The sequence below is a fragment of the Bos grunniens genome, chromosome 4, assembly GCF_055505025.1.
Source record: "Bos grunniens cultivar Pamir isolate PY7600 chromosome 4, Bosgru_T2T1.0, whole genome shotgun sequence".
NCBI classification, from domain to species: Eukaryota; Metazoa; Chordata; class Mammalia; order Artiodactyla; family Bovidae; genus Bos; species Bos grunniens.
In genome coordinates, this window is record NC_141168.1 from 116,570,948 (window position 1) to 116,590,512 (window position 19,565).

Sequence of the window (19,565 nt, forward strand, 5' to 3'; positions counted from 1 at the left end):
GTTTTTAAAAATGTATTTAGGTGGATGAGGATCTCAAGATGGAATGCAGACTGTCATAATAAAATTTAACTGTATTAGAAAGATATGAAAACACCTCTCTGAAGTTGGGAGGGAAGGGAGATGCCAACCTAAGTAACTTTGGAATGAGTAGCATAGGGAGGCAGAGGGTGAGATGGTTGGATGGCATCATCAGTTCAATTGACATGAATTTAAGCAAGCTCTAGGAGATAGTGAAGGACAGGGAATCCCGGTGTACTGCAGTCTATGAGTCGGACACGACTTGGAGACTGAACAACAGCAAAGCATCTGTAAGACTAAAGACAAAAGGAGCTTTGTGTAAACACTGTACTCCACTGGATAAAGTTTTTTCCCACAAAAGTATGGGTTAACAATTCTGAATCCACTTTACATAGTGGATATGAACCTTCAGATAAATAGATGTTGGATGCCTGAGATCAGAATTGTCTCTGCTATAGTGGAAAGTTATGGAGAAGTAAGGGTAGGTGGCTAGAATTATCCATGTGGTAATGAATTAGAATTGGAGACATCAGTATCAACTCAGGCCTTGCTTTATACAGATACAGTGGTTACAAACAGCAGTATTTATAAATTTGTGTATACACAAGGGTTAACATACACACATGTATTCCCTTGTTCCTCAGGGTTGAAGGCTTAGAAACAATAGACACCTCAGAAGCTATAAGTACACCTGGCACCTAGGCCATAGTTTCTAATTCCATTTTTCAATAAAAGGAATGAGGCTTCCTGAAAAACTGGCCCACTCTAAGACTTGGACAGAAAATATACAAGATGAGAATGGAACATCCTCTAGACTAGAAAATGAAGATGTTCTCAAAACTGAAAGCAAAGCCTCAAATTGATTGAGGCATGTTACAAGGATATAAGAGCCAACAGTACTGGCCACAGTTGAAACAATTTGGGCCCCCCAAAATTGAATCATATGTAACCCATTATATAAATTAGTTATCTATAAGTACAAACTGATATAGATAACTGATTGTATCACTAAATGATGCATAAGAATAGATACATTTCCTGCTCAGAATTCTAAATGACTTATGTAGATAGATGGACTCTATGGACTCTTATGTAGATAGACAACTCTCCGCTCCTTAAGAGTGGGCTATACATAGCAAAAGTGAAGTGTTCGTCAGTTGTTAGTTGATCTGACTCTGCAACCGCATGGACTGTAGCCCTCCAGGCTCTTCTGTCCATGGAATTCTCCAGGCAAGAATACCAAACTGTGTAGCCATTCCTCTCTCCAGAGTATCTTGCTGACATAGCGACTTCCTTCCAAAGGATGAATAAGGGAAAGGGAAGAAAAAGTGTAATTTACAGTGGAGAAACCTGACAAACGTACCTCGGCCAGGTGATCAAGGTTAAAATCAATAGTCATAAACCAAACTGAGAGTACATTAACTTAATATGATGTCAAAAAAGAACATTTTATCTCAGAGTCTTCTTTGCCAAAATCGACTGGTTTTGTGTGTGTGCTCAGTCGTGTCCAACTTTTTGTGACCCCATGGAATAAAGCCTGCCAGGCTCCTCTGTCCATGGGATTCTCCAGGCAAGGATACTGGTGTGGATTGCCATTTCCTTCTCCAGGGAATCTTCCTGACCCAGGGACTGAGCACAGGTCCATTGTGTCTTCTGGCAGGTAGATTCTTTACCACTAGCACCACCTGGGAAGCTTGCCAAAATCCATATATTCAGTCTAATCATGAGAAAAACACTAGAGGGTTCCCAGTAGTGGGACATCTTACCTACACCCAGCCAGCACTCCTCCTCTAGGTCAGCAAAACAAAGTCTGGGAAACTGCCACAGACTGGATGGATAAATATAATGGGATCCTGGAGAATGAGAAAAGACCAAGAAATGAATGAAATATAGACTTTTTATAATGTAGTCTGTTCACTGAAATGAGATGTTAATAGAGAAAATTGGATGTAGGGTATATGGGAACTCTTTGTCTGAACTTTGTGAATTTTCTCTAAATTTTAAGGCATTCTAAAGTGTAAAAATTAAAATATACAAAACATTATTTTACTTAAAAATATTTTATCACTATATATCTTTGTGTATGCCAACACAAATGAATGACCCTTTTACTCCAACAACAGCAAAAAAAAAAAAAGCAAAGAAACAAAGAAACCACAACATGTGAAAATAAATAATACTCCCAAGTAAACTTGTTATTAACTTGCCATATAAGTATTCTGGGACAGCAGCCTTGTTCTGGACAGTATCCCTAATGGCTCCACCTCTGGATTTCATCACTGTCTCAATCACTCACTTGCATATTCACTTCACTGCATTCCTACATGACTTATGTTACTAAATGACAGTGTGTCTCAGGCCAGTGAAGGTCTTATATCTGCCCCCTTTCCTTTCAGACCTTAGCTCAGTAGTAAGGAACACTTCCCACTCCAGTATTCTTGCCTGGAGAATCCCATGGCCAGGGGAGCCTAACGGGCTAGTCCATAGGATTGCAAAGAGTCAGACATGACTGATGTGACTTAGTAGGCACAAGGGACACTTAATGGATACACATATAATCTTTTGGTTAGTCACAGGTTTTTTGTATGCTTTTTGGTTATTCCTTTGTTTCTTCTCTGCAAGTGTCTTCTCCCAGGCTTTGGTCTTTGGATGGCCGTAGATGCTCCAGGCAGTGAACAGATTGCACATTGCAGGAATATGTGTGTGAACAGGATTGATGCTTTCCTTGTCTTCAGAAAACTGGGTAAAGCTAGTTTATCCATAACTTCATATAAATTTCAAATCAATAGTCATAAACCAAGCTGAGAGTATATAAACTTTGTATGAGTATGTACACTTAGTATGACAACCACTAGGGCACACCCTTTCTCCTACGGCCAGTTGGAAATAGCTTTCCTCTTTTCTCTCTGTATTATACTGAGTTCTAACCTAATGTGCCCTGACCCTTGACATAGAAACAGCTGTTTTGGAGCCCAGTGGGCATGTCTGAAGGAGTGGAGGAGAACTTTTGCACTGAGGCAACCTCTGAGTTTTGAGGATCTTTATTTTGATGCATGTTTTTCTTTATGACACTAGAAGCTTCCAGAATGTTGCCCCTTATGGGGGGCCCTTTTCTCTCAAGGTTTTAAAATATCTACTATGACTCTACTTGAATGTAACAGTTTAAGGACTAAGCTGGTACTCCATATAAAACATTCTAAACATAAGGTTCAGGTCATGTGAAAGGAATGCTGCTTTTTTCATTTCATCATTTTTAAATGTGGCATTTTCAAAGCCAAGCCATAATTAATTATGTGCTTCTATCAGATTAACAGAGAAGAGCACTTACATTTCTAGAACATGTTTATGTTAGACTATTTATGGCATGAGTGGTCATGAAATATTTTGGTCACACAACTTCAGCATTTTACACCCTGGAAAAAGGAGAGAAGGAGTATGAAGGAATAGCACATTTGATTTTGCAATTCTAGATATATTCAGGGAATTTTTAGAAATGATATAAGATTTTGAGCTGAAGATCCTCAACGAATTCGTATTACTTATACTAAGAGAATAGCTTAGAAAATACAACCAAGTGCAGCTGCTATTGAGGATTAAAAAAAAAAAAAAAAACTATTAACAAGTAACCCAAGGTAGCTTCATTAAGAATATAAAGGATTATAGCATTTGCATGGATTTTTCTGATGCTGACTTGAAAACAAAAATGATTAGAACTGTTATAATAAAATACTGAAATTCGAGAACTATAATAATAAAATACTAAATCGGGAGATTAACTCTGACAAATGACCACTTGCAGACATTTAGCTCTGATTTAAAATAGTTTTTATGTTTAGCACATATTTTTTCATTTAAATGCCAGTAGATGTTTAGTTCATTTTCTTTGTTTTCCAGAAAACAATGACACTTTTGAATCTATTATTTTTTCATTCTTTCTCTAATAGTTGATATATCTTATAGTCATTCATATTTAATTGTCTGCATATTTCAGAAGCATTTAAAATAATAATGTTAATAATCACCAGTGGTTCTAAATTTAAAATTATTATTCCCAGGATCTTACCAAAGAAATAATAATGATTAGAGATATTTCTTGTTGCAAAAGGAATTATCCTTATGTTCCATCCTTGAAAGACTACTGCTTATTACTTTTTTGATCTGGGAGTGTATTTCATTGCATTGAATAGCTTCTGAGATGATGAAATATGTCTGTTAGTTTGTTGTATTATAGAAATATATCCCCAAATATAATGATAACCTTTCATTCTTGGCCTAAATCCTACTTAGTCTAGGTAGATTATGTTTTAATATACCATCAAGCTTAATTCTCTTTTATTTTAATTTAGTTTTTTTAACAGCCATAATCTTAATTGAGATTGGCTCATCATTTTCTATTGTGCTTTCTTGATCAGAGTTTAAAATTGAGCATTATTATTTTATTACTATACTTCTAGTTTAAGTAAAAGCCAAAATCAAAGCCCCAAATTACATTTGCCTCATATTGTATAGGTCTTAAGTTCTCTAATATTCAATTTTAGCATTGGGAGATATGAAAACTTGCCTCCTACCTGGATCTAGGCTGTATGAATAACTTCTTGATCCTGCAAAGACACACATAAACCACATCATCCTTTTATTAATTTTATTTTAAAATATACCTTGAGGTTACCTCTGCATAAAATACATTATCAAATATAACCAGATGAACCTTTCATGAAAAGCAAAGCTCCTGTTCTATCTCTTCTAAAATTTTTCACACTCTCCAAAGGCAATACTTTTGAATTATTTTTTAAGGTATAAAGTCAATATCTCTGTAGCTCTAAAAAATAACACTTAACTCTACTGGAAGTCTGTTACATCATCTCCCTGCCTCGGTTTTAGGACCTGCTGCCCTATCCTGGAGGTGATCAGAGAGAGCCAGGGTGCCCAGGATGAAGCTGGATGGAGCACACAAAACCACAGAAGGGCCGTCGTTCATCTTCCTCCAACATCAAAGGGATGTTGAAGTGGCTATTATGACAGCTCAGGTTAGAGAAATGATCTCTCCCCTTCTGCTCTCATCAACTACAAGGACCACTTTACCTGCATCGGCTCTGGGTCATTGTTCCCAACCCAGAGAGTATGAGTCAGCACGTGTAGGTGACTTGGGAGCAAGCAGACCCAGAGACTGGCTTTCATAGTCCCCTTGTCCCCTGATGGTGTTCTGTGAGCATTCAGGGCCCCTGAAACAGGGAGGTAGATGGTCTCTGGTCTTTTCCATTACTGGGGTCAAAATTTTCATTTTGCATAAGCTGGTGTGTCATGGATTTCTCTTACGTGCAACTGAAAGGCTCTAAGCTAAGCAGAAACTGAAACTACTACTGGGTTTACAGGTGACAGAATGTCATTTGGGATTGACTTCTCTGTAGTAGGACATGGTAGAGGGGATTCTTGGAAGAGAATTTGCTGGTTAATCTTGCCTTTTGTTACTTGGGACTCAAGCCAGGGGTCCACTCAAGCCAAAGTTTTAGTAATGTAATAGGGAAAATATCAGCTTGCTGGAGGAAGTTGGCTATACATTGCATACTTGGACAGCAGCTGATAAGACAGAGGCCAGTTTTAAGGAAAGATGAACCATCTGACAACAGTAGAGAAATGTATAAAGTGAAACTGAATTTACTCAGTCGTATCTGAGTCTTTGTGACCCCATGGACTCTAGCCTACCAGGCTCCTCCATCCATGGGATTTTCCAGGCAAGAATACTAGAGTGGGTTACCATTTTCCTTTCCAGGGAATCTTCCTGACCCAGGGATCAAACCTGTGTCTCCTGCATTGCAGGCAGACACTTTACCCTCTGAGCCATGAGGGAAGCCCAGAGAAATGCATGGCATTGCTTATACTGATTATATCTGTGTGTAGCCAGGCATCTAAGATAAGTGTTTGCTTGTTACAGGAGCCGCAGTCTTGGCCTTCAGCTGAAGATGATGTATGCATCATCTTGTTGGTTAGCTGTGATCTTAAGAATAATAATTGAACTCTTGTCCTCAGCCTTGCCTCCTCTTCAGGCACCAACCTCTAGGTATACCCTGTTTGGCTCATTTCAGTTCAGTTCAGTCGCTCAGTCGTGTCCAACTCTTTGTGACCCCATGGACTGCAGCACGCCAGGCCTCCCTGTCCATCACCAACTTCCAGAGGTTACTCAAAGTCATGTGCATCGAGTCAGTGATACCATCCAACCATCTCATCCTCTGTCATCCCCTTCACCTCCTGCCCTCAATCTTTCCCAGCATCAGGGTCTTTTCCAATGAGTCAATTCTTCACACCAGGTGGCCAAAGTATTGGAGTTTCAGCTTCAACATCAGTCCCTCCAATGAACACCCAGGACTGATATCCTTTAGGATGGACTGGTTGGATCTCCTTGCACTCCAAGGGAATCTCAAGAGTCTTCTCCAACACCACAGTTCAAAAGCATCAATTTTTTGGCACTTAGCTTTCTTTATAGTCCAACTCTCACATCCATACATGACTACTGGAAAAACCATAGCCTTGACTAGATGGCCCTTTGTTGACAAAGTAATGTTTTTGCTTTTTAATGTGCTGTCTAGGTTGGTCATAACTTTTCTTCCAAGGAGTATGCATCTTTTAATTTCATGGCTACAGTCACCCTCTTCAGTGATTTTGGAGCCCCCCAAAATAAAGTCAGCCACTGTTTCCACTGTCTCCCCATCTATTTGCCATGAAGTGATGGGACCAGATGCCATCATCTTGGTTTTCTGAATGTTGAGCTTTAAGACAACTTTTTCACTCACCTCTTTACTTTCATCAAGAGGCTCTTTAGTTCCTCTTCACTTTCTGCCATAAAAGTGGTGTCATCTGCATATCTGAGGTTATTGATGTTTCTCCCGATAATCTTGATTCCAGCTTGTGCTTCCTCCAGCCCAGCGTTTCTCATGATGTACTCTGCATATAAGTTAAATAAGCAGGGTGACAATATGCAGCCTTGACATACTTCTCTCCCGATTTGGAACCAGTCTGTTGTCCATGTCCAGTTCCTACTGTTGCTTCCTGACCTGCATACAGGTTTCTCAAGAGGCAGGTCAGGTGATATGGTATTCCCATCAATGAACAATAACCTCTCTTATAAAGGAGTCATGCTGACCCTGATTCCTCACTGCAGTCTCTTTTTTTTCAACAGAAGAAATTTGAGAGCTAGGGGACTCAACAGTGAGGCTTCCCTGAAGACTCAGTGGGTAAAGAATCCTCCTGCAATGCAGGGGACACAGGAAACATAGGTTCAGTCCTTGAGTGAGGGAGATTACCCTGGAAAGGAAAATAGCAACCCATTCCAGTATTCTTACCTGGAAAATCCCATGGACAAAGGAGCTGGCTGGCTACAGTCTAAAGGTTTGCAAAAAGTTGGACATGACTAAGCACGAGCATGAGAATCAACAGTGCCAAGGTGTATTTTGCTCAATAAGTAAAACCAAAAAGCTGTGCTCCAGAGTTAATGGACTACATGTTGACTATTTGTTTGAGTTTTAATTTTTCATAAACTCTAAAGAAAACATGTATTTTCAGCACACAATTACCAGAAAAACCATATCTATTCCACACACATTTGAGCTTATGAATGCCCAGTCCTCAGGTGATTTGTGGGCTCCTCAGAGCAAAGCCATAAAGTGATGCTCTACCCCTTGAATAATCTGCCAATCTTCATCACCCATCTATTAATTGAGTCTTTATATTTTACATAGTTAAATGCTTTCATGCTGTTGCTATTTGGTATTTATCTGTATTTAAGGATGTTTTGGCTGTTTTTCTGCTGTGTCTTTTCCTAGATTTAGAAGGCTCAGAAAAATCCATGTGGATGTGGGCATGGCTCAATTACTGGCTTGAGTGTGACTTCACCAAATGTCACAAAGGAAAATGTTTATACTGTAGAGTCCACTTACCTTTAGCAGTTATATTTCTACCTGGATGAATCTCATTTATTTATCCTGGAGACCTCGGGACTCTCCTGCGTTCTATGAGACAGATGTTTCCACTTTCTTGTACCCTCATTCATATAGGCTGAGTTGTATTTTTTTGTTTGTTTGTTTCTGAGGAGTGTTATGTTTTAGTCCATGTGCATACTGGAAATCTAGGGACATCATTCCAGGCAAAGTGAACAATCACAAAAGAGTTGCAGCTAAATGCACCATGAAATTTTCCAGGAGCAAAGAAGTCAGTGTGACTGGGGTTCTGAGAATGTGGCAGAGCATGGGGCATGGTGACCCAGACAGGGAGAAACAGGTAGGGCCTACAAATGTGGGGTCATGGAGATGAGAATGATGTATTTCTTCCTATCCTATGAGTCTCAGAAAGGCATTTCTTTATCAAAAATAGAAATGAGCTACATTCATGGCGAATAAGATTACGAATGGAAAAGAATTAAAGATCTAGAGGAAAATTTGTGATATTTATAATTCATGATAATAAATAAACGGTTGTGAAGAAGATGAGAATAAGTAGGAGAAATTAGAGAATATTTTGAAGAAAGACTCAATAAGACTTCATAAAGGCGTGACTATAAAGAATTAGTGATTAGTGTCCATCTTCAGTTCAATTTAGTCACTCAGTCATGGCCGACTATTTGAGATCCCATGGGATATAGCCCGCCAGGATTCCCGGACCAACACCAACTCCTGGAGCTTACTCAAACTCATCTTCATTGAGTCGGTCTAGCCATCCAACCATCTCATCCTCTGTCTTCCCCCTCTTCTTCTGCCTTCAGTCTTTGCCAGCATCAGGGTCTTTTCCAATGAGTCAATTCTTCACACCAGGTGGCCAAAGTATTGGAGTTTCAGCTTCAACATCAGTCCTTCCAATGAACATTCAGGACTGATTTTCTTTGCGATGGACTGGTTGGATCTCCTTGCAGTCCAAGGGACTCTCAAGAGTCTTCTCCAACACCACAGTTCAAAAGCACCAATTCTTCGGCATTCAGCTTTCTTTATAGTCCAACTCTCACATTCATACATGACCACTGGAAAAACCATAGCTTTGACTAGATGGACCTTTGTTGGCAAAGTAAGGTCTCTGCTTTTTAACATACTATGTAGGTTTGTCAGAATTTTTTTTTCCCAAGGAGTAAGCGTCTTTTTATTTCATGCCTGCAGTCATCACATGCCGTGATTTTGGAGCCCAGAAAAATAAAGTTTGCCAGTATTTCCACTGTTTGCCATAAAGTGATGGGACTGGATGCCATGGTCTTAGTTTTCTGAATGTTGAGGTTTAAGCCAACTTTTTCACTCTTCTCTTTCACTTTCATAAGAGGCTCTTCAGTTCTTCTTCACTTTTTGCCATAAGGGTGGTGTCATCTGCAAATCTGAGGTTATCAATATTTCTCCCAACAATCTTGATCCCAGCTTATGCTTCATCCAGCTCAGCATTTCTCATGTTGTACTCTGCATATAAGTTAAATACACAGTGACAATATGCAGCTTTGACTTATTCCTTTTCAAATTTGGAACTGGTTTGTTGTTGCATGTCCAGTTCTAACTGTTGCTTCCTGACCTGCATACAGATTTCTCAAGAGGCAGATCAGGTGGTCTTGTATTTCCATCTCTTCCAGAATTTTCCACAGTTTATTGTGATCCACATAGTCAAATGCTTTGGCATAGTCAATAAACCAGAAATAGATATTTTCCTGGAACTCTCTTGCTTTATCAATGATCCAGCAGATATTGGCAATTTGATCTCTGGTCCCTCTGCCTTTTCTAAACCCAGCTTGAACATCTGGAATTTCACAGTTCACATATTGTTATAGCCTGGGTTGGAGAATTTTGCGCATTACTTTGCTAGCCTGTGAGATGACTGCAACTGTGCAATTGTGTGGTAGTTTAACATTCTTTGGCATTGCCTTTCTTTGGGTTTGGAATAAAAACTGACCATTGGAATGAGAAATGCCCATGTGTATCCCCAGATTTCTAGTTTTTGTGTGTGTGTGTGGTGTGTCACCAACTGAGATATTGAACTTTGGAACAATGTCGATGTAAATTTTGGGTCCATTAGAGATATTACAATTTGGTAAGATTTTCTTCAAATTCACTTTTAGAGAACACTACTTATTTGGATCAAAATCAAAGTCTCAAAGATATAATTGAGAAAATCCTTCTAGGGATGAGAAAAAAAAGAAAGCACCCACCTTCCCTAGGAGCATGTAGATAAAAAGAACTATGTGGATTTGCAGGTCCACATAGTCATAACAATGCATTTACTCATGAAATGCATCTTTTTTTTTTTAATTAAAAATCCCTTAATGTGACAACATACAAATTTTTAGTGATCTATACTTAAGTATATCCTTTAAAAGTAATGTAAAATTTTAATGCAAATATTAATACATAATTATTGTTCTTACCTGTGGCAGTCTTCATATCTTCTGAGGAATTGTTGATTAAAATGTGCTTAATGTAGCTAAGTGTTTTTGAAAGAAAATTCAATAGAGAAATATGATATACAACCTTTTATATAGTTTTAAAAACATATCTTTAAAAATGTCTTTCTCATTTGACCTGCATTAGTAGTCACTACTGATACTTTACAGCTCTCCTGGTGGCTCAGTGGTAAATAATCCATCTGCCAATTCAGCAGATTCAGGTTTGATCCCTGGATTGGGAAGATCTTTTGGGCAAGGAAAAGGCAACCCACTCTAGTATTCTTGCCTAGGAAATCCCATGGATGGAGACACCTGACAGTTTTCATAAATTTACTAAATTATTTTCTTTTCTTTTCCTTTTCTTCAACTGACAGTGGGGGTATTTTCAAAATTTATTATTAATTAATTGATCTCTTTAAAAAATAATTAAGGCAAATTTTGAATAGAATATTCAAATTGACAAAACTATGCAGTAGAAATTACAGTGAGCTTCTTCTTATGTTTCTTGTCTTTATTTTTCCTCTTTGGAAGTTACTAGTTTCTTATGTTTTTTGCATAGTGAAATGCATGTAAGTACTATTTTAATGCAAATATTAATATATAATTATTCTTCTTAAATGTGGAAATCTTCATGTTTTCTTTGGAAAATGCTGATAAAAATATAGTAATATAGTTATATTTAGCTTTAAATACTTTTAGATTTTCCCATAAAGTCATCACATTCTTCTAATTAATTGTTATATCAAGCTATACAATATAATGTATTTATCCCTGCCTATTTGCTCTTATGATCAGCAGTAGATGAGTGGCAATAAATAGGTGTCTAGTGCATGTGAGTGCAATAAGTTTGATCATTAGTTCACTTATGTTTTCATTAAATGTTTAATTAGTTGTCTCTGAAGAGAGACACACATTCTCTAAATCAACTTAAAATGAATAAAAGAATTGTACTTACCAAGATCTGCTTCTTCTTTCCCTCCTAGCTGTACAAGAAGTCGGGTGATCCACCTTTCTTGGCATTACCTGGAAATGTGAACCCGTTTCTGGTTAATGGAATGTGAATGTTTGTGATGGGAATCATATCCCAGATAGAAGGATGAAAACCTTGTCAAAATTTCAGCCTTTCTTTTGCAGACATGATCATGGAGAACGTGTCCTCCTGAGACAGAAAAGAATTAAGACTATAAATTGGCCTAAACGGAGAAAAACTCCCCTAAAGGCGTGGAAAGTCAGCCACTCAGACTCACTGTGGACTTGAATGAGTAGGAAAGAATATGTTGTGTGTTACTGCACTGAGATTTTCGGTGATCTTTGTTACTAGAGAATAAACTAGCCTATCTTGACTACCACTGGATGATGTATTCCAGTTTCCAGGGAATCAGTATGCTCAGATTTTTGTGTATTCATGTGTCACATAGTTTTCATGCAGACATGTATCTAAAATCCATCTATACACTGTCTGAAAGAGAAACTGTTAGCTTTTATCTGAATACAACTGCATTAGGGAAAATGTGGTGGGTTGTGCTTAGTCACTCAGTCATTTCCAGCTGTTTGTGATCGCATGGACTGTAGCCTGCCAGGCTCCTCTGTCCATGGGGATTCTCCAGACAAGAATACTGGAGTTGGTTGCTAAGCCATCTTCCAGGGGATCTCCTAACCCAGGGATCAAATCTAAGCCTCCTGCACTGCACGCAGATTCTCTACTGTCTGAACCACCAGGGAAGCCCAAGAATACTGGAGTGGTAGCCTATCCCTTCTCCAGGGGATCTCCCTGAGCCAGGAACCAAACTGGCTCAACATTTTGAGCCAGAAACCAACATTTTCCTGCATTCAAGGAAAATGTGGTATATTATTTCAATTTTTAAAATGTGTTGAAACTATGATCACATTATATAGAATTTTTGTATTTGCATGCTCTTTAGAATAATGTATATTCTGTCATTAATGGGCGCAATGTGTATTCTCTCAGTTAAGACATCATTTCTTTTAAATGAGTTGATCACATCTTAATATTGTGTTTACTTCTTTTGGCACATATTAAAATATATGTGCTAAACTCAAATATGAATGTAAACTTGTATAGTTTATTTCACTTTATGTTTTGTTTTAGTGTTTTAAAAATTAATTGTGGTAAAATAAATGTAACAAAGACATACCATTGTAGACAAATTATATTGTACCATTCAGCAATATGGAGAAGGCAATGGCACCCCACTCCAGTACTCTTGCCTGGAAAATCCCATGGATGGAGGAGCCTGGTAGGCCACAGTCCATGGGGTCTCGAGGAATCGGACACGACTGAGCAACTTCACTTTCACTTTCACTTTCATGCACTGGAGAAGGAAATGGCAACCCACTCCACTGTTTTTGCCTGGAGAATCGCAGGGACGGGGGAGCCTGGTGGGCTGCCGTCTACGGGGTCGCACAGAGTCGGACACGACTGAAGCGACTTAGCAGCAGCAGCAGTATTGTGTTATACATTGTTGAGTACATTAAATCGAAACCATTACTGCAATCCATCCATAGGACTTCTTGCATCTTCCAAAACAGAAACTCTATACTCATTAATCAAACTCTCCACTGCCTCTTTCCCCCAGACCCTGCAATCAACATGTCTCCAGTACTTTATATGGGTAGAATCACAGTACTAATTTTTGATTGGCTTACTTCACTTGACATGTTTTCAACCATGTTGTAGCATGTGTTGAAATTTCTTTCCTTTTAAAAAGTGAATAATACTCTATTGGATGTATATACCACATTTTATTTACCTATTCACCTGCCAATAGTTACTTAGTTTGCTCCCACTTTTTGTCTATTGTGAATAATGGTGCTATGAACATGAGTGTACAGATACCTCTTCAAGACTGCTTTCAGTTATTTTGTTACATATCAGAAGTTGAATTTCTGGATCATAGGGTGATGCTGTGTGTTTTGTTCTTTGAGGAATGGCCATATTGCTTTCATTGGTGCCTGTGCTATTTTACATTCCAATCAACAATGCACAAAGATTCCAATTTCTCCACATCTTTGCAAACACTTGCTTTTTTTCCTTCCTTTTTTCTCCCTTCCTTCCCATTTTTCTCCTATAATCCTTACATATTTTTTAAACAATTCCCCCTTACATATTTTAAAAATAATACTCCCTTAAAGATGTGAAATGGTATCTCATAGTGATTTTCATTTCCTTAATGATTAGTGATGTTGAGTATCTTTGCATGTGATTATTGATCATTTGCATATATTCTCTGGAGAATTCTTCTTAAAGTCTTTTGCTCATTTTTGAATTGTCTTTTGGTTTTTTGTTGTTAAATTTACTGAGTTTTTTTTTTTTTTTTTATATTCTGGATATTAATCCCTCATCAGATATATGCCTTTCAAACATTTTTCACCCATTCTGGGGGTTGCTTTAGGTATTTTGACTCTGTTTTTTTGGTTGATTGCATAGTTTGAATTTTTGTGCCTTATTGGTTAAGACTCCAAACATAAGCCTTCATATAAATGCATAGTTATTATATGATAATAAGTTGAGTACTATATTTTGGTTCCAGATGTAAAAGTTTAATAATTTACTTTTTCAGCTTTTGTATCAAAGAATCTATTTTGCAGTGGTAATCAAAAATATTAAATATTTACCTCCAGTTATTTTTATGTAGTTTCTCTATTTTCTACTTGCCTGAATTTTTTCAAGTAATTTAGCATTAGATTTTGAATCTATGGCTACTTTTTGGAGCATAAATAGTATTGTTTAGAAGCTTAATATTTTCTCCACATAGTTGATGCCAAATTCATTTTTCATTATGTTTAAAGCAAAATGATAGAATTTATTCATTGAGTTTGTATGAATAGATAATAGGAACATAATGTAAGGCTCAGTTATTTTTAACTTGACAAGTCCTTCAGTAGAAAAAAATATGTTAAGAATATATTAAGAAATCACAGTTCATAATAAGATCCACTGAGGAATTCATTAGAGCACTTTCCTTTTTTATTCATGATATATACAATTTGGTATCATGAGACAATGACAAAGTAGGAAAGCTTAGAGGATTTAGCAAGTGAAAATGAATAAATGGAGAGACTAAGTAGCTTATGATAGACTAAAATGCATTTTGTTATAAAATCATTAAGTACTTCAAACTAGCTTTATAAAACTTAGATTTGAAAACTTTATGTATTGTTTCTGGCATGTCATTCATTCATATCTCTTTCTCTAATTGAACATGCTTTCCATTTAATGTGCTATTTATCAATCTGTTTAAGGATTTCAATACAAAGTCTAACAATTTAATTTAATGGGAGAGAAAGCAAAAGCAGAGCTGACCTTGCCAGGACCAGGTGTGGTCACATGTGGCTGTGCAGCTCTGGGAAGGTGTGCGGAGGGGCTCGTCCCTCTTGGAGTCCCCTCTACTCTCTGGTGAGTGTGCTGGAATTCTCAGTCTTTGGTATCTTCTTGACATTTAAAACTCTTCATTTTCAGATGTGTACCAGTAAAACGAATTCACGTAAGTTACAAAATTAACTTTTGGTGTTGCAATTGTGAGAAGCACTGATGATTCCCTTCCCATTGAAAATAGTAAGAACTATTTTTTTAATAAACTAATTATTTAAAAGATCCTGAAGTTGTCCTAAGAGAAACCATAAAATAAACATCTATTCATAAACATTTGGTAAGAAAGATGAGTATCCATGACATTTGAACAAAGACCATTTCTTCTGTAGTCCCTCCCAGCTCACAAGCTTGACATTCCACTCCAGAATGCTGCAGGGAAGGTCAGAAAGCTCCTTCTTTCCCATTACAGGTGAAAGGACGCCTGCCCAGGAAGAACAGGACTTCAGGGCTTCTCATCCTGCCCCGGCTGCCTGTTACTGAGGCTACATTCTGAGCAGTGCAGCTGAGAATTAGGGCTTTCTTCCACACACAGTCACAGGGTGTAGGCTTTACCATGGGTGTATAGATCATGAGGAAGCAGTTCTACTGCAGAAGAGGTAAACAGTTTGCCATTGTTTCTCCTGGCAGCTCCAGAGCCCTGGCTTTGAAGTATTACCACGAGGGAAAAGCCAGTCACAGGACAGATAGCTCCAGAAAAATTCGGAGGCACCCCTACAGCATATAGCTCTAGGTTACTAGAGCTGAACCCTAAGGGGTATAACCTACAGAAGGCTATAAGGCCACATCTCCAAAATCAGAAAACATGACCAAACTACCTAATAAATAGAAATAATTCAAAAACAAGGCCTACATATATGCTGCTTGCAAGAGACTCACTTCAGATCTAAAGACACACACAGCCTGAAAGTGAAGGAAGAATATATTCCATGCAAATGGAAATAAAAAGAAAGCTACTGTAGCAATTCTTTAAAATAATTTGGATACGTAACTGGAATTCTGGTTAGTACTATTCTGTCTTCATATTGCTTTTAAGTATTATAATTATTATAGTTTAAATATGGTTTGTTTTTGTTGTTATTCAATCACCCTGTCATGTCTGACTCTTTGTGACCCCATGGACTACAGCACACCAGGCCTCCCTGTCCGTCACCATCTCCCAGAGTTTTCCCAAGTTCATGTCCATTATGTCAGTGATGCCATCCATCCATCTCCTCTGATGCCCTCTTCTCCTTTTGTCCTCAATCTTTCCCAGCATCAGGGTCTTTTCCAATGAGTCGGCTGTTCACATCAGGGGACCAAGATATTGGAGTTTCAGCATCTGCATCAGTCCTTTCAATGAGTATTCATGGTTGATTTCCTTTAGGATGGACTGGTTTGATCTCCTTGCTGTCCAAGGGACTCTCAAGAGTCATCTCTCCACCAGAGGTCAAAAGCATCAATTCTTTGGTGCTCTGCCTTCGTTATAGTCCAGCTCTCACAACTGTATATGACTACTGGAAAGACTAGTTTGACTATATGGACCTTCGTTGGCAAAGTGATGTCTTTGCTTTTCAACACACTGTCTAGGTATGTCATGGCTTTCCTGTCAAGAAACAATGGGCCTCTAATTTCATGGCTCCAGTCATCATCTGCAGTGATTTTAGAATTCGAGAAGAGGAAATCTGTCACGGAGTCCACTTTTTTGTCTTCTATTTTCCATGAAGTGATGGGGCCTTGCTTTACCCTTTAAATATGCTTTACCCTTCATTATCTAAATATATATGTTGTTAAACTAACAAAATATGTATAAGATGTATGTGAGGAAAAGTACAAAACTCTGATGAATTTTTTTTTTAATTTAAATAAGTGAAAGGATAGTCTTATGTACATGAAAAGGAAGACTAAATACTGTTAAGGTGTCAGTTCTCCCCAGTCTGATTTATAGATTCAGTACAATTTTAATCAAGGTTCCAGTAAGTTCCTTTGTGGACATTGACAAACTGATTCTAAAGTTTAAATTAAAAGGCAAAAATCCAGAATAGCTAAAGGAAAAAAGGGTCAGAGGTTTGACATTATCTGATGTCGGGGTTTACTGTATAGTTATAAAGAAGTGTGGCATTACTAAAAGCAGAGAAAAGAAACCAAACAACAACAACAACAAAAAAGATTGATGAAACAGAATAGGCCCATACAAATATCGTCAATATTTGAGAAAGAAGCAAAGACAATTCATTTGAGAATGTATTACCTTTTTAACAAATGGTGCCAGGACATCTGGACATCTACATGCAAAAAAAAAAAAAAAAGAAAGAAAAGAAAGACTCTAGACAGATACCTTATGTTCTTCACAAAAAGCTAACTCAGAATTGTTCACAAACTAAATGTAAAACCATAAAACATTTTGAAAATAACAAGAAGTAATCTAAGTGACCTTGGATATGGTAATATAGTTAACAATTTCTGCTTTGCTAAAGTACTCCTTAAGAGAATAAGATATTCCAAACCATAGTCCAGGAGAAAATCTTTGCAAAGCACTCATCTTATAAAGAACTGATGTCAAAAATATACAAAGGACACTTAAAGCTCAACAATTGTAAAAAAAAACTAAAATCCTAATGGAAAACTTGACAAAAGATCTGGGTAGACATTTCACCAAAGAAGACAAACAAATGGTAAGTAGGCACATGAAAAGACACTCAGAGTAACAAGCCACCAGGGAATCGCAAATTGAATATAAAGACATACCATTATATACCTATTAGAATGACTTATAACCAAAACAGTGACAACACCAAATACTTGTGAGGATATAAAGCAACAGGAAGTCTCATTCATTGCCGGTAGGACTGCAAACTGGTACTGCCACTTTGTGATACAGTTTGGCAGTTTCTTCTAAAACTAAATATACTCTTACACTGTGATTCCACAGACATGCTCTTTGTTTACCCAAGTGAGCAGAAAATTTATGTCCACATAAAAATTTGCACACAGATGTTTATAGCTGGTGTATCCATAATTGCCCAAACTTGGAAGGAACTAAGTTGTTTCTCAGAGCTGCTGTTGTTGCTGCGTCGCTGCAGTCATGTCTGACTCTGTGCGACCCCAGAGACTGCAGCCCACCAGGCTCCCCCGTCCCTGGGATTCTCCAGGCAAGAACACTGGAGTGGGTTGCCATTTCCTTCTCCATTGTTCCTCAATAGGTAAATGGATAAACAGAATGTGGTCTATTTAGAAATCAGTCTGGACAGATCATGTGGCCAATTCAAATATATGACTTATTCATTCAGTTATACTACAAGAGGGAATATTCTCAGTATGAACTGACAGTTAATCTTACTTATACAACTATTGAGCCAATATACTATAATTTGTAAATCTGCTATAGTTTTTATAAGTAAGTATACTGTTTGTTTATATTATGATTATATAAGCTGTAATATAAATTGTTTATATTTGTTTATATATTATTTGTTTATATTATGATAAAATATATGAGTATATAGACATAGATACTTTTTTCTATATTATCCAGATCATTTATAAACTTGTTAATATTTGCTTAAATGATACATACTGTATTACATTTTTAATACATATTTCCTTTTTAATAATTTTGAAATACATGTGAAGTATCATATTTTATGCTTGTACCTTTGTTTTCACTTTCAAATTTTCTCACCAACAACATAAAACAACTCATTTTGTTCTACTTACTTTTAAAATTCTACTTGGTCTGAAAAGTATATTACCTTATTTTCCTTACTATTTAAGTGATATAATTTGATTCTTATGAAATCATTTCACATAACTTTGTTTTAGGTGAGCATCTTGTAAATATATTTGAATTTTGCTTATATCTTTCAAAATCAAAAATATTTATTTTTTAGGATTATTCCATTAAATTTATTTCTATAATTGATACAAAATTTAATATATACAAATTGGGTTTAGAAAAGACAGAGAAACCAGAGATCAAGTTGCCAACATCTGTTGTACATAAAGAAAGCAAAGGAATTCCAGAAAAAAAAAAAAATTTACTTCTGCTTCACTGACTATTCTAAAAGCTTTTTACAGTGTGGATCACAACAAACTATGGAAAATTCTTAAAGACATGGGAATACCAGACCACCTTATCTGTCTCCTGAGAAATCTGTATGTGGGTCAAGAAGTCAGTTCATCATGGAACTGACTGGTTTAAAACTGAGAAGTGAATATGGCAAGGCTGTATATTGTCTCTCTGTTTATTCATCTTATATGCAGAGTACATCATGCAAAATGTTGGGCTGGATGAGTTACAAGCTATAAATAAGATTGCTGGGAGAAATATCAACAACCTCAGATATGCAAATGATACCACTGTAATCACAGAAAGTGAAGAGAAACTAAAGAATCCCTTGATGAGAGTGAAAGAAGAGAGTGAAAAAACAGGCTTACACTCAACATTAAAAAAAGAAAAAAGAAAAAAAAAAAGATTATGGCATCTTGTCCCACCACTTCATGGCAAATAGAAGGAGAAACAGTGGAAGCAGTGACAGATTTTATTTTCTTGGGCCCCAAAATCACTGTGGATGGTGGCTGCAACCTTCAAATTAAAAGGTGCTTGCTCATTGGAAGGAACACCATGGCAAACCTAGACAGTGTATTAAAAAGCAGAGGTATACATTTCTGATAAAGTTCCATTTAGTCAAAGCTATGTTTTTTCCAGTTCTCATGTATAGATGTGAGAGTTAGACCATACAGAAGGCTGAGCACTGAAGAATTGATGTTTTTGAATTG